Raw genomic sequence first — 12,976 nt, 5'->3', positions numbered from 1 at the left:
CCAAGTTACTGGGAAAGGGAGCAGGAATAAAAAGGAAACAAATGAGAGATGTATAGAAATGAAAGGGGAGAGAATGAGGAATGTGGCACATGTATCCTGTGCAAAGTATAGGAGAGTATGGATGATTTGGAAGTAAGAATGAATTGCGTAAGACCAGAAGAGAATTGTGGCTATGAAATCTACCATATTCATCAAGAAGTGGGGAAAAAATAAAAATAAAAAACAGCTAAGTGAAGGGGCAAAAAAACCCCATCTTGAGTCTATGGCAATAGGATCAATGTCAAAGTCAGATGCCCACCCATTCACCTGGTGCTAAATGATACGGAGAATTTAAAAATCAGTAGTTGGTAAAAGGGTGGCCTCTGACTTCTCTGTCTCACAGATGATTCCCACCTGGATTTTGGGCGTATCTGAATCCGCACATCATCAATGTGAATGGCAAACTAGCACATGTAGACTTCAAACTGCTGGAGAATAATGAATGTATGGCACTAGCAAAGATTATGCAGGAAGAGACAAATATCTACCTTAACCGATTTCCAAGGAAGACAAAATTTATCTATTTGAGGAAAATAAATCTGCTAGAAAATATATGTGTAAGAAGGCAAAGAATATACCTGCTTCTCAAGCTTCAAAAGAATTGCTTCACATTCCTGTTAGGCAGAAATGCAATGGAGACCACAAATTTAAATCTGTCTTAGTTACTTTGGACTTAATAACATATGGGGCTTACAAACATCCATTCAGAACCAAATCTATCCCAAAGTATAAACTTGCCCTAAGTTACCATGGTTATCAGTTTGATAGGCACTAGCCTTTTTTTTCTATTATAAATACAAATCAGATTATATAATAAATAATATTATTTACTAAATTCTTGTTGTTCCAAATATTTAGGAGACTTTTCCTATCAGTACACATAGATCTACCCTACTCCTTTTAATAACTACAGAGTATTACAGAGGCTGCATCTACAATAAGATATTAAATAATTCCTCAACTTATGGACATATAGATTATTTTCAATTTGGGAGTGCACATGTGAGTATACATATATATATACGTGTATACATGTATATATACATGTGTGTGTTTGAGTATGTATATATAAAAAAAGAACAATTGCTCTGTCAACTAGTACATGTATTTCATAATATCAAAAAGTTGACAGCAGTACCAATTTATAATTTTACCCACAGTTATTTTTAACTTTTTAATTTTGAGAAAGTAATAAATTGTTAGAACATTTATAGAATTAATGCATAAAACTCCCAAACATCTTTTAATGAGATTTACCAGTTTTTCACATTTTACCATGCCACATTCATTTTATCATTCACTTTTCTCTCCTCCTGTTTTTCTAATTTTTCTGATTTCAGAAGTTTGCATATATTATACCAATTTATCCCCTAGTATTTACTGTATGTTTTTTCAAAACAAGGATATTCTCATGTGTTATTATGTTTCAGTTATCAAGGTTAGGAATGTTAACATTGATATATCATTTTTATCTACTTCACAATAGAAGTTAATTTTGCCAGTTGTCCTAATAATGTCTTCTAAGACATTTTTTTCCATGCAATATAGGATCCAGTTCAGAGTCACAAATTACATTTAATTGTTATAGTCTCCTTTAATCTGGAAACAGTTCTTAGCATTTTATTTCTCATAACAAACATTTTTGTAAAACATGGCAAGTATAGATCCTCCCTCAATTTGGGTTGGCCTGATGTTTCCTTGTGATTAGATTCATGTTATACATTCCTGGATGAAATATTGTAAAAATGACGTATTCTCAGAAAAGTGCAGCTGGGGTCACATGACGTGATTCTGTCTCCTCATTGGTGATTTTCATTTTGCTCATGTGATAAAGGCATTGTTGAATTTCTCTGTGTAATTGCTATCATCCGCTTGTAACTATTACATTATTTGAAGGGAGACACTTTCATCTCATGCATCCTGTTCCTAACCAGACTTTCATCTCCTTATATAGAATCTACTGACAATTACTATCTGAACAAGTCTTTCATACACTGAGTTTTAAATGATGATTTTCCAGCTCTATCACTCCCTCCACATTTATCAATTGGCCATTTACTGAAGGAATAATATTTTCCCTTAATCTGTCTATTTATTTGTCTATCTACATTTTTATCTTTCTTTCCATCTTTCTATCTTTCTTTCTATCCATCTATTCATCTATCCACTTATCTATTTACTCTCAGTGTAGATTCATTGATTACTATTTTATTTAATGAGTTATAGTACAGTATTATCCTTATTTATTTTGATTTTCAATTTTTACCAGGTCTGGCCAGTGGCATCCCCTTTAAGCGGGCCTGTGTCCTTTTGGTAAGTCTCTGTAAGTTGTTTTGGTACTTACATTTCAGCACTACAAGATGATCCAAGTTCTGGAACCTTCACTGTCCCAGCCCTGGAAACAGTAATTTCTCCAAGTTTCTCCAAAACTCATTTCCTAAGTTTATTTAGCTTAAGGTCCTGCAGGCTGGAAAGTTCAAGGGCGTGGCCCTGGCTTCTGGCAAGGATTTCTCTGCTGAGTCATGACATGGCAGAGAAGATCAAAGGAGAAGCAAAACCCAAGGGGCATCCTGGCTTTATAAACCACTCAGGAGAACTAGCCCATTCCCACCAGAACTAATCCAGTCTTTCCAGAGCAAGAACTCACTCACTACCACAAGAATAGCACCAACTTATTCATGAGGGACCTACCCCCACAGCCCAAGCAACTCCCACTAGGTCCCACCTCCCAATACCACCATGTTGGAAATCAAATTTCAGCATGGGTTTTGGTGGGGATGAACTCAAATTATAGCTGGATTCTGTGCCCATTATTTAATAGGGCTTTTTTTTTCTTGCTATTGAATTGTCTGAACTCCTTATATACTTTGGATATTAACCTCATATCCGATGTACAGTCTGTAAATATTTTTCCCCATTCTGTAGATTGTCTCTTCACTCTGTTGATTGTTTCCATTGCTGTGCAGAAGCTTTCAAATTTGCTATTTTTGCTTTTTTAGTCTGTGCTTTTGGGGTCATATCTATAAAAATCATTGCCCAGACCAATGTCATGGAATTTTTCCCCATATCATCTTTTAGTAGTTTCATAATTTGGTTCTTAAATTAAATCTTTAATCCATTTTGAGTTAATTTTTGCATATGGTGTGAGATAATTTTATTTTTCTGCATGTGGATATCCAGTTTTCCCAACACCGTTTATTGAAGAGACTGCCCCCCATTGTGTGTGCTGAGCTTCTTTAATAAAAATCAATTGGCTATAAATGAACAGGTTCATTTCTGGGCTTTGTATTCTGTTCCATTGCTGTACATTTCTATTTTTTTGCCAGCTTCTGTTTTTATACTGCTTTGGTTACTGTAACTTTGCAGTATATTTTCAAGTCAGGTAATGTGATGAATCCAGATTTGGTTTTTCTGTTGTTGCTTGTTTGTTTACTCAGATTGCTTTGGCTGTTTAGAGTCTTTTGTGGTTTCATATCAATTTTAGCGTTTTTTATTTCCTATTTCTGTGAAAAATGTCATTGGTATTTTGATAGGGATTGCATTCAATCTATACAACACTTTGGGTAGAATGAACATTTTAACAGTATCAATTCTTGCCATTCGTGAACATAGGATATCTTTCCATTTTTCCTGTCTTCTTTCATTTCTTTTATCAATGTTTTGTACTTTTCAGTGTAGAGATCTTTCACCTCCTTGGTTAAATTTATTCCCAAGGTTTTCTTGTAGCTATTATAAATGAGATTGTTTCCTTGATTTCTTTTTCAAATATAGTTTGTTGTTACGGTACAGAAATGTTATTTGTTTTTATATGTTGATTTTGTATCCTGCAACTTTAGTGAATTTGTTTATAACAATTTTTCAATTTTTCAGAGTTTTCTATACATAAAATTATCTCATCTGCAAACAGGTACAATTTAACTTTTTGTTTTCCATTTTGGATGGCTTTGATTTCTTCCTCTTGACAAATTAGTCTGGCTGGGACCTTCAGTACTATATTGGATGGAGGTGGTGAGAATAGGTATTCTTGTCTTGTTCCAATTTTTTTTTTCTTTTAGAGACAAGGTCTCACTGTGTTACCTATGCTGGAGTGCAAGTGGCATCATGATAGCTCACTGCAGCCTGCAACTCCAGGGCTCAAGGGATCCTCCCACCTCAGTCTCCCAAGTAGCTGGGACTATAGGCATGCACTACTATGCCCAGCTAATTTTTTTATTTCTTTTTTTGTGTGTGTGAAGATAGGGTCTCACTATGTTGCCCAGGCTGGTCTCAAGCTCCCAGCCTCAAGTAAGCCTCCCACCACAGCCTCCCAAAGCACTAGGATTACTGGCATGGGCCATCACACCCAGCCATTTTCTAGATTTTAAAGGAAAAATTTTCATTTCCCCTTTGAGTATGATGTTAGCTGTGGATTTGTCATATATGACCTTTATTGTGTTGAGAGGTATGCTTCTATACCTAATTTCTTGAGAATGTTTAGCATAAAAGATGCTGAATTTTGTCAAATGCATTTTCTGCATCTATTGAAATGATTATGTGGTTTTTGTCCTTAATTCTGTTAATGTGATCTATCACATTTATTGATTATGTATGTTGAAACATCCTTGCATCCCTGGGATGAATCCTACTTGATCATGGTGAATGATATTTTTAATGTGCTGTTAAATTTGGTTTGCTAGGCCAGGCGTAGTGGCTCACGCCTCTAATCCCAGCAGCTTTGGGAGGCCGAGGCAGGTGAATCACCTAAGGTCAGAAGTTCTGGACCAGCCTGGCCAACATGGTGAAACCCTGTCTCTACTAAAATACAAAAATTAGCTGGGCATGGTGGTGTATGCCTATAATCCCAGCTCCTCTGGAGCCTGAGGCAGGAGAATCGCTTGAACCCGGGAGGCGGAGGTTGTAGTTAGCCAAGATCACACACACACACAAAAATGGTTTGCTAGTATCAAGGTGATGCTGACCTTGTAAAATGAGTTTGGAGATATTCCTTCTTCTTCAATTTTTTTGAAGAGGTTTCAGAAGAATTGGTATTAGTTCTTTAAAAGTTTGGTAGGATTCAGCAGTAAAGCCTGGACTTTGTGATGGGACACTATTTATTACTGATTTGATCTGATTAATCCTTATTGATTGGTTGATATTTTCTATTTCTTCATAATTCAGTGTTGGTAGGTTGCATGTGTCAAGACATTAACCCATTTCCTCTTGATTATACAATTTGTGGCTATATAATTATTTTGTAAAACAGGCAAATCTCAGAGATATTGCCAGTTCAGTTCCAGGCCACAGCAACAAAGCAAATACTGTAATAAAGTGAGTCCCGCAGATTTTGTGTTTTCCCAGTGCATATAGAAGTTATGTTTGCACTATACTGTAGTATATTAAGTGAGCAATAGCATTATAACTAGAAAAGCAATTAACTTTAAAATACTTTATTGTTAAAATGCTAATGATGATAGGAGCCTTCAGCGAGTCATTTTTACTGGTGGAGGGTCTTCCCTTGATATTGATAGTTAGTGACAGATCAGGATAATGGTTGTTGAAGATTAAGGTAGCTATAGTAATTTCTTAAAATGAGACAATGAAGTTTGCTGCATCAGCTGACTCTCTGTTTCATGAAAGATTTCTACGTAGCATGTGATGCTGTTTGATAGCCTTTCACCCACAGGAGAACTTCTTGCAAAATTGGAGCCAATCCTCCCAACCCCTGCCACTATTATCAACAAATTTACGTAATATTCGAAATCCTTTGTTGTCATTTCAACAGTGTTCACAGAACCTTCACCAGGAGTAGATTCCATCTTAACAAACCATGTTCTTCATTCATCCAGAAGAAACAGCTCCTTGTCTGTTCAAGTTTGATAATGAGATTACAGCAATTCGGTCACATCTCCAGGCTACCCTTCTAATTCTGGTTTTCTTAACTATTTTCACCACCCCTGAAATTTCTTCATCCACTGAAGTCTTGAACCCCTCAAAGTCATCCATGAGGGCTGGAATCAACTTCTTCCAAACTCCTGTTCATGTTGATATTTTGACTTCCTCCCATGAATCATGAATTTCCTTAAAGGCATCAAGAATGGGGAATCCTTTCCAGAAGATTTTCAATTTACTATGTCCAGATCCAATGGAAGAATCACTATCTATGACAGCTGTAGCCTTACAAGATGTATTTCTTAAATAATAAGGCTTTAAAGTCAAAGTAACTCTTTGAACCATGGACTGCAGAATGAATGTTGTGTTAGCCAGCATGAAAACAATATTAATCTCTTTGAACATCTCCATCGAACCTCTTGGGTGACCAGGTACATTGACAATAAGCAGTAATATTTTGAGAGGAATCTTCATTTCTGGGCATCGGGTCTCAATAGTGGGCTTAAAATACTCGGCAAACCATGCTGTAAGTACATGTGCTGTCATCCAGGCTTTCTTCTTGCATTTCTAGGGCACAGGTAGAGTAAATTTAGCATAATTCTCAAGTGTCCTAAGAATTTCAGAACAGTAAATAAACATTGGCTTCAACTTAAGTCACCAGCTGCATTATCCCCTAAGAAGAGAGTCAACCTGTGCTTTGAAGCTTTGAAGCCAGACATTGACTTCTCCTCTCTAGCTATGAAAGTCCTAGATAGCATCTTCTCCCAATAGAAAGCTGTTTTATCTACACTGAAATTCTGTTCTTTAGTATAGCCACCTTCATCAGTATCTTAGCTAGATCTTCCAGATAACTTGCTTCAGCTTCTATTATCAGCAATTGCTGCTTCACCCTGCACTTTAATGTTATGAAGACGGCTTCTTTCCTTAAACTTCATGAGCCCACTTCTGCTACCTTCCAACTTTTCTTCTGCAGCCTCTTCAACTCTCTCCACTTTCATAGAAAGAAAAAGAGTTAGGGGTTTACTCTGGATTCAGCTTTGGCTTCAGGGAATGTTGTGGCTTGGTTTGATCTCCTATCCAGACAACCAAAACTTTCTCCATATGTGCAATAATGCTGTTTCCTGTTCCTATCATTCGTGTGTTCACTGCAGTAACACTTCTAATTTCCTTCAAAAACATTTTCTTCGCATACACGGCTTGGATATTTGGTGCAAGAGGCCTACCTTTCAGCCTGTCTTGGCTTTTGACATGCCTTCCTCACTTAGATTTATAATTTCTAGATTTTTAGAGAGATCTACAACTTTTCCTTTCACTTGAATACTTAGATGCCATTGTAGGGCTTTTAACTGGCCTAATTTCAATACTGTCGTATCTCAAGGAATAGGAATGCCCAAGGAGAGGGAGAGAGTTGGGGAAATGGCCAATTGTTGGAGCATTCAGAACACACACATTTACTGAGTAAGTTTGCCATCCTAGGTAGGCACAGTTTGTGGTGCCCCCCAAAAATTGTAATAGTAACATCAAAGATTACTGATCACAGATTACCATAACAGATAGAATAATCATTTAAAAGTTTGAATTATGAGAATTATGAAAATGTGACACAAAGACATGAAGTGGGCACATGCTGTTGGAAAGCTGACACTGATAGACTTGTTTTCTTTTTCTTTTTTTTGAGGTGGAGTCTCACCATGTCACCCAGGCTTGAGTGCAATGGCATGATCTTGGCTCACTGCAACCTCCGCCTCCAAGGTTCAAGCGATTCTCCTGCCTCAACCTCCTGAGCAGCTGGGACCACAGGTGTGCACTACCACGCCCAGCTAATTTTTGTATTTTTAGTAGAGATGGGATTTCACCATGTTGCCCAGGATGGTTTGGATCTCTTGACCTCGTGATCCGCCTGCCTCAGCCTCCCAAAGTACTGGGATTACAGGTGTGAGCCACTGCGCCCGGCCAATAGACTTGTTTTGTGAAGGGTTGTCAAGCCTTCAATTTGTAAAAATGCAACATCTGTTCAGTACAGTAAAGAATAGAGCAATAAATGAGATATGCTTGTATTCTCTTACTACCCTTTATAAATATAAATACAGCTGTTGCATCAGCTGTGATGTCTCCTTTTTTATATCTGATTTTATTTATTTGAGTCTTTTCTTTGTTTTTCAATCTAGCTAAAAAAAATGTTCATTTCTTTTGTCCTTTAAACAAAGCAACTCTTAGTGTAATCTTGCCTGTTAGTTTTCTAGTCTCTGTTTCATTTATTTCTGCTCTGATCTTGGATTATTTCCTTCTACTAAGTTTGAACTTAGCTTTTTCTTGTTTTTCTAGTTCTTTGAGGTGCAGTGTTAGGCTGCTTACTTTTGATCTTTCCTGTCTTTTGATATAGGTGTTGACTGCTATAAATTTCCCTCTGAGAACAGATTTTGCTTTATCACATAGGTTTTGTATGTTGTGTTTCCATTTTCATTTGTCTCAAGAAATTTGTTAGCTTCTTCATTTACCCATTGGTTGTTCATGAACATGTTTAATTTCTACATATTAGTAAATTTTCTAAAGTTCTTTCTGTTATTGATTTCTAGTTTTATACCATTGTGGTCAGAAAAAATATTTGGTATGATTTTCATCTTCTTAAATTATTTTACTTTATTTCTGACCTATGATTTATCCCAGAGAATCTTCCTTGTGCTGTGGAGAAGAATGTGTATTCTGCATTTGTTGGATGAAATGTTCTGCATATGTCTGTTAGGTCCATTTGATTTTATTGTAGTTTAAGTTCCATGTTTTCATTTTGATTTTCTGTCTGGATGATCTGTCCATTACTGAAATAGGAGTGTGTTGAAGTACCCTACTATTATTGCATTTTAGTCTCTCTGTCTCTCTTCAGAACTTAGATGTAAAGAGAGAGAGACTAAAATGCAATAAAAGTTGAATATCTTAAGCCTGAAGAGAGAGACTCTCTTCAGATATGTATGTGGGTCCTTCAATGTTGAGCGCATATGCATTTACAATTGTTGCATCCTCCTGCTGAATCGACTCCTTTATCATTCTATAATGACCTTCTTTTTCTCTTTTTAGTGTTTGACTTAAAGTCTATTTTGTCTGATATAAGTATAGCTACTCCCGCTCTCTTTTGTTTTGCATTTGCAGAGAATATATTTCTTTTTCTCTTCACTTTCAGTCATGCATCTTTACAGGTGAAATGAGGCTCTTGTTGGCAGTATAGTCTTGTTTTTTTGTTGTTGTTGTTTTTGTTTTTGTCCATTCAGTCACTCTGTGTCTTTTGATTAGAGATTTTAACCCATTTACATTTCAGGCAATTCTTGACAGGTAAGGACCTACTACAGCCATTTTGTAAATTGTTTTCTAATTTATTTGTTGATCCTTTGTTCCTTTTTTCCTCTCTTGCTATCTTCCTTTGTGGCTAAGTGATTTTTTGTAGTCATATATTTTGATATCTTGCTTTTAATTTTTTGCAAATCTACTATAGGATTTTCTTTGTGGCTACCATGAGCCTTACAAAAAACATCTTATAATTACATATAGCAGGTTATTTTAAGCTAATAACAACTTAAATTTGATTGCAAAAAAAAACTCTACACTTTTACTCCACCTCCCCACAGTTTGAATTTATATTTCACAATTTACATCTTTTTGTATTGTATATCTTTTAAGAAATTATTGTAGTTTTTTTTAAACAGTTGTGTATTTTAACCTTCATATTAAAAATATAAGTGACTCACACGCCATTACACCATTACAGTATTCTGAATTTGGTTGTCCTCTTACTTTTACTAGTGAGTTTTATACTTTCAGGTGTTTTTATGTTACCCATTAGCATGCTTTTCTTTTGGCTTGAAGAACTCCTTTTAGCATTTTTGTTTTGTTTTGTTATTTTTAAGAAATGGGGTCTTGCTCTATCACCTAGGCTGGAGTGCAGTGGCACAATCATTGCTCACTGCAGCCTCAAACTTCTGGACTCAAGTGATCCTCTCACCTCAGCCTCCCCAAGTAGTTACAGGTATGCAGCACCATTCCTGGCAAAAACCTTTCATCATTTCTTGTAAGAAGAGTCTAATGGTAGTGAACACTCTCAGCTTTTGTTTGTCTTTGAAAGTCTTTATCTCTCTATTTCTGCAGGACAGTTTTGCTTAGTATTTAGCAGTTGTTTTTTTGTTTTTGTTTTTTTCTTCAGCAGTTTGAATATACCATTGCACTCTCTCTTGGCCTGTAAGCTTTCTGCTAAGAAGTCTTCTGTTAGCCATATTGGAACTCCCTTATATGTTTTTTGTTGCTTTTCTCTTGCTGCTTTCAAGATCCTCTTTGTTTTTTTTATTTTCAACAGTTTGATTATAATATGTCTTGAGGTAATCTTATTTGCATTGAATCTGACTAGAGATTTTTGACTTTTTTGTACCTGGATATTTATATCTTTCTCCAGGTATGGGATGTTTTCTGCTCTTGTTTTTTAAAATAAACTTTCTATCCCTTTATGTTTCTCTACTCTATCTCGAACACCAATGACGCATACATTGGCTCTTTTGCTGCCCACCCACAAATCCTGTAAGCTTTCTTTATTCCATTTTATTCTTTTTTTATTTTTCCCTTCTGACTCTATATTATCAAATAACTTGTTTCTGAGTTCACAGATGATTAATTCAACTATTGATGTTCACTGTTGAATTTTTCATTTCATTCATTGTGTATTTCAGCTCCAGGATTTCTGTTTGATTTTTCTTTTATTATTTCAATCTCTAATAATTTTTTTGTTCTGGTCACCAATTATTTCCATCATTTTGTTGAATTGTTTATCTATGTTTGTTTAAAGTTTGTTGAGCTTCCCTAAAACAGTTCTTTTGAATTATTTGTCAAGTAGTTTATATTCTGTTTCTTTAGGGCCAGTCACTGGCACTTATTTTGTCTTTTTTTGGTGGCATCATGTTTCCATGACTGTTCTTTTTTTTTTTTTTTTTTTTTTGAGACGGAGTCTCGCTCTGTCTCCCAGCCTGGAGGGCAGTGGCCAGATCTCGGCTCACTGCAAGCTCTGCCTCACAGGTTTACACCATTCTCCTGCCTCAGCATCCCGAGTAGCTGGGACTACAGGCTCCCACCACCATGCCCGGCTAATTTTTTGTATTTTTAGTAGAGACAGGGTTTCACCGTGTTAGCCAGGATGGTATCGATCTCCTGACCTCATGATCCACTCGCCTCGGCCTCCCAAAGTGCTGGGGTTACAGGCATGAGCCACCGCGCCCAGCCTCCATGACTGTTCTTAATGCTTGTGGTTGCGTGTCAGTGTCTGCACATTTGAAGAAGTAGGTAGTTATTCCAGTCTTCACAGAATGACTTTGCCTAGGAAAGCCTTTGGCAGGCATGGCACTGGAGCACACCAGAAACCAGAGGCAGCTGAGTCCTGGGATGCATCAGAAGCCCAGGGCCCACTGTGACAGGTGTGGCACTGGGGCAGGCCAGAAGCCTAGTACAGATACAGCCAGCATAGCACTAGGGCACACCAAAAGCTGCCTGCCACTGAGAGCTATATGGAGCCTGGGCCACTGAAGTAGGCTTGACATAGATGTGACACAGAGATGGAGTATGCCACACAAGCCTGAAGTCCAGGGCTGCATGGTCATGCCTGATTGCCAGGACAGGTCCAGCTGCTCAGTCCACAGACAGCAACTTGAAATATGGGTCAGCAAGGGGTTGCCTGGTTGTTCTTATTTCCACTTCGTCCTGTTCAGTGAGGAATAAGAAATATATAGCCTTTTCCTATTTGCAATATACATAATTTCTCTTCAGTTCACCGGAATGCCCATCAGGTTGCTAAGTGGTCTATTACTTCTTCCTGCTCTGAGGCTTGAGAATTATTTCATATGCACAGCCTTTAGCCAACTTTCTGGTTAAAACAGATAATTATCATGAAACCTTCTAGTTTAGCCAACTACCATTAATTTTTCTAGTTTAAAAAAGCCAACTGTTCCTTAAAATAATAATGTGGGGTTCTAAGAAGTGATATCTTGATACCACCACCTGATTGTCTTTCTAAAATATTTAGAATTTATTTCTGGATAGGCTATTTCTGCATTCATGATAAAAAATCTACAACCTTCACTATATGCTACTCCTACAGCTCTTCCAGCTCATTTTCTTCCAACTGCAGATTTCAGATCACGACCGATGCTTAGTAAGGGTGTTAAATGACTCTGACTACCCTAGTAAACAGTTTCCATATTGAAGAAAATTTAAATTTCTTTAACCCTGATGGAAGAAATCTTGTCAAATTTCTTGAGATATTTTTTCCATTAATGGTTCTACCATTTTATCTGTAGGCTTTAAAGAGTTAAGTAATGAAAGTTCTTCCTGTTTTATAGCAAGTGATCATTTAATATTCCTAGTTCCTGGTGCTATTGAAATTCTTCATGTCCTCTTGAATGTTTATATCTATATGAGTATGGGGAATGGCCATTCCAAAGGCACTAGCTTTCTATCATCATAACTCAGAATTAAGTAGGTTCTGATTATGTCATTAGGGTGCATGAAATCTTTCAAAGGTTTCCAACTATATATAGTGCAAAGTAAAAACTTTCAGAATACCATGTGAACTCTTTACAGTCTGGTACCAATTTATCTTTCCAACTTCATATTCACTTCTTGCCATATATCTCAAACTCTCACCACACTAAATTATTAATCTTTCTTCAAACATGCCATGTAATTTCAAACCTATTTTTCCTTCTACTTTTGTTCCCTCTGCCTGAAATGCCCTGGCTCTTCTAGCTCAGTGGGAAATTCCCATTTACTCTTCAAAGTGGAACAGAAAAAGCATCTCCACTTTGTATTATTCCCAATGCCCAAGGCAAGTTAATTGCACCATTCTCTGTGTCCCCGTAGAACATGGTACAAAGCTTTATAGTAACTTTATTCTATTGTGTTTTATTTAGTTGTGCCTGTGTTTCTCTCTTCTACTCGATTTGACCTATTTGACACATATAGTGGGTTTTTTTTCATCTTCATATCTCACTGGGATTATCAAATAAGTATGTCCAATAAAGGCTTTTTGTCTTTTTTAAAGTGG

Source organism: Pongo abelii, chromosome 18, assembly GCF_028885655.2.
Source record: "Pongo abelii isolate AG06213 chromosome 18, NHGRI_mPonAbe1-v2.0_pri, whole genome shotgun sequence".
NCBI lineage: Eukaryota > Metazoa > Chordata > Mammalia > Primates > Hominidae > Pongo > Pongo abelii.
This window is presented reverse-complemented; position numbering follows the sequence as displayed.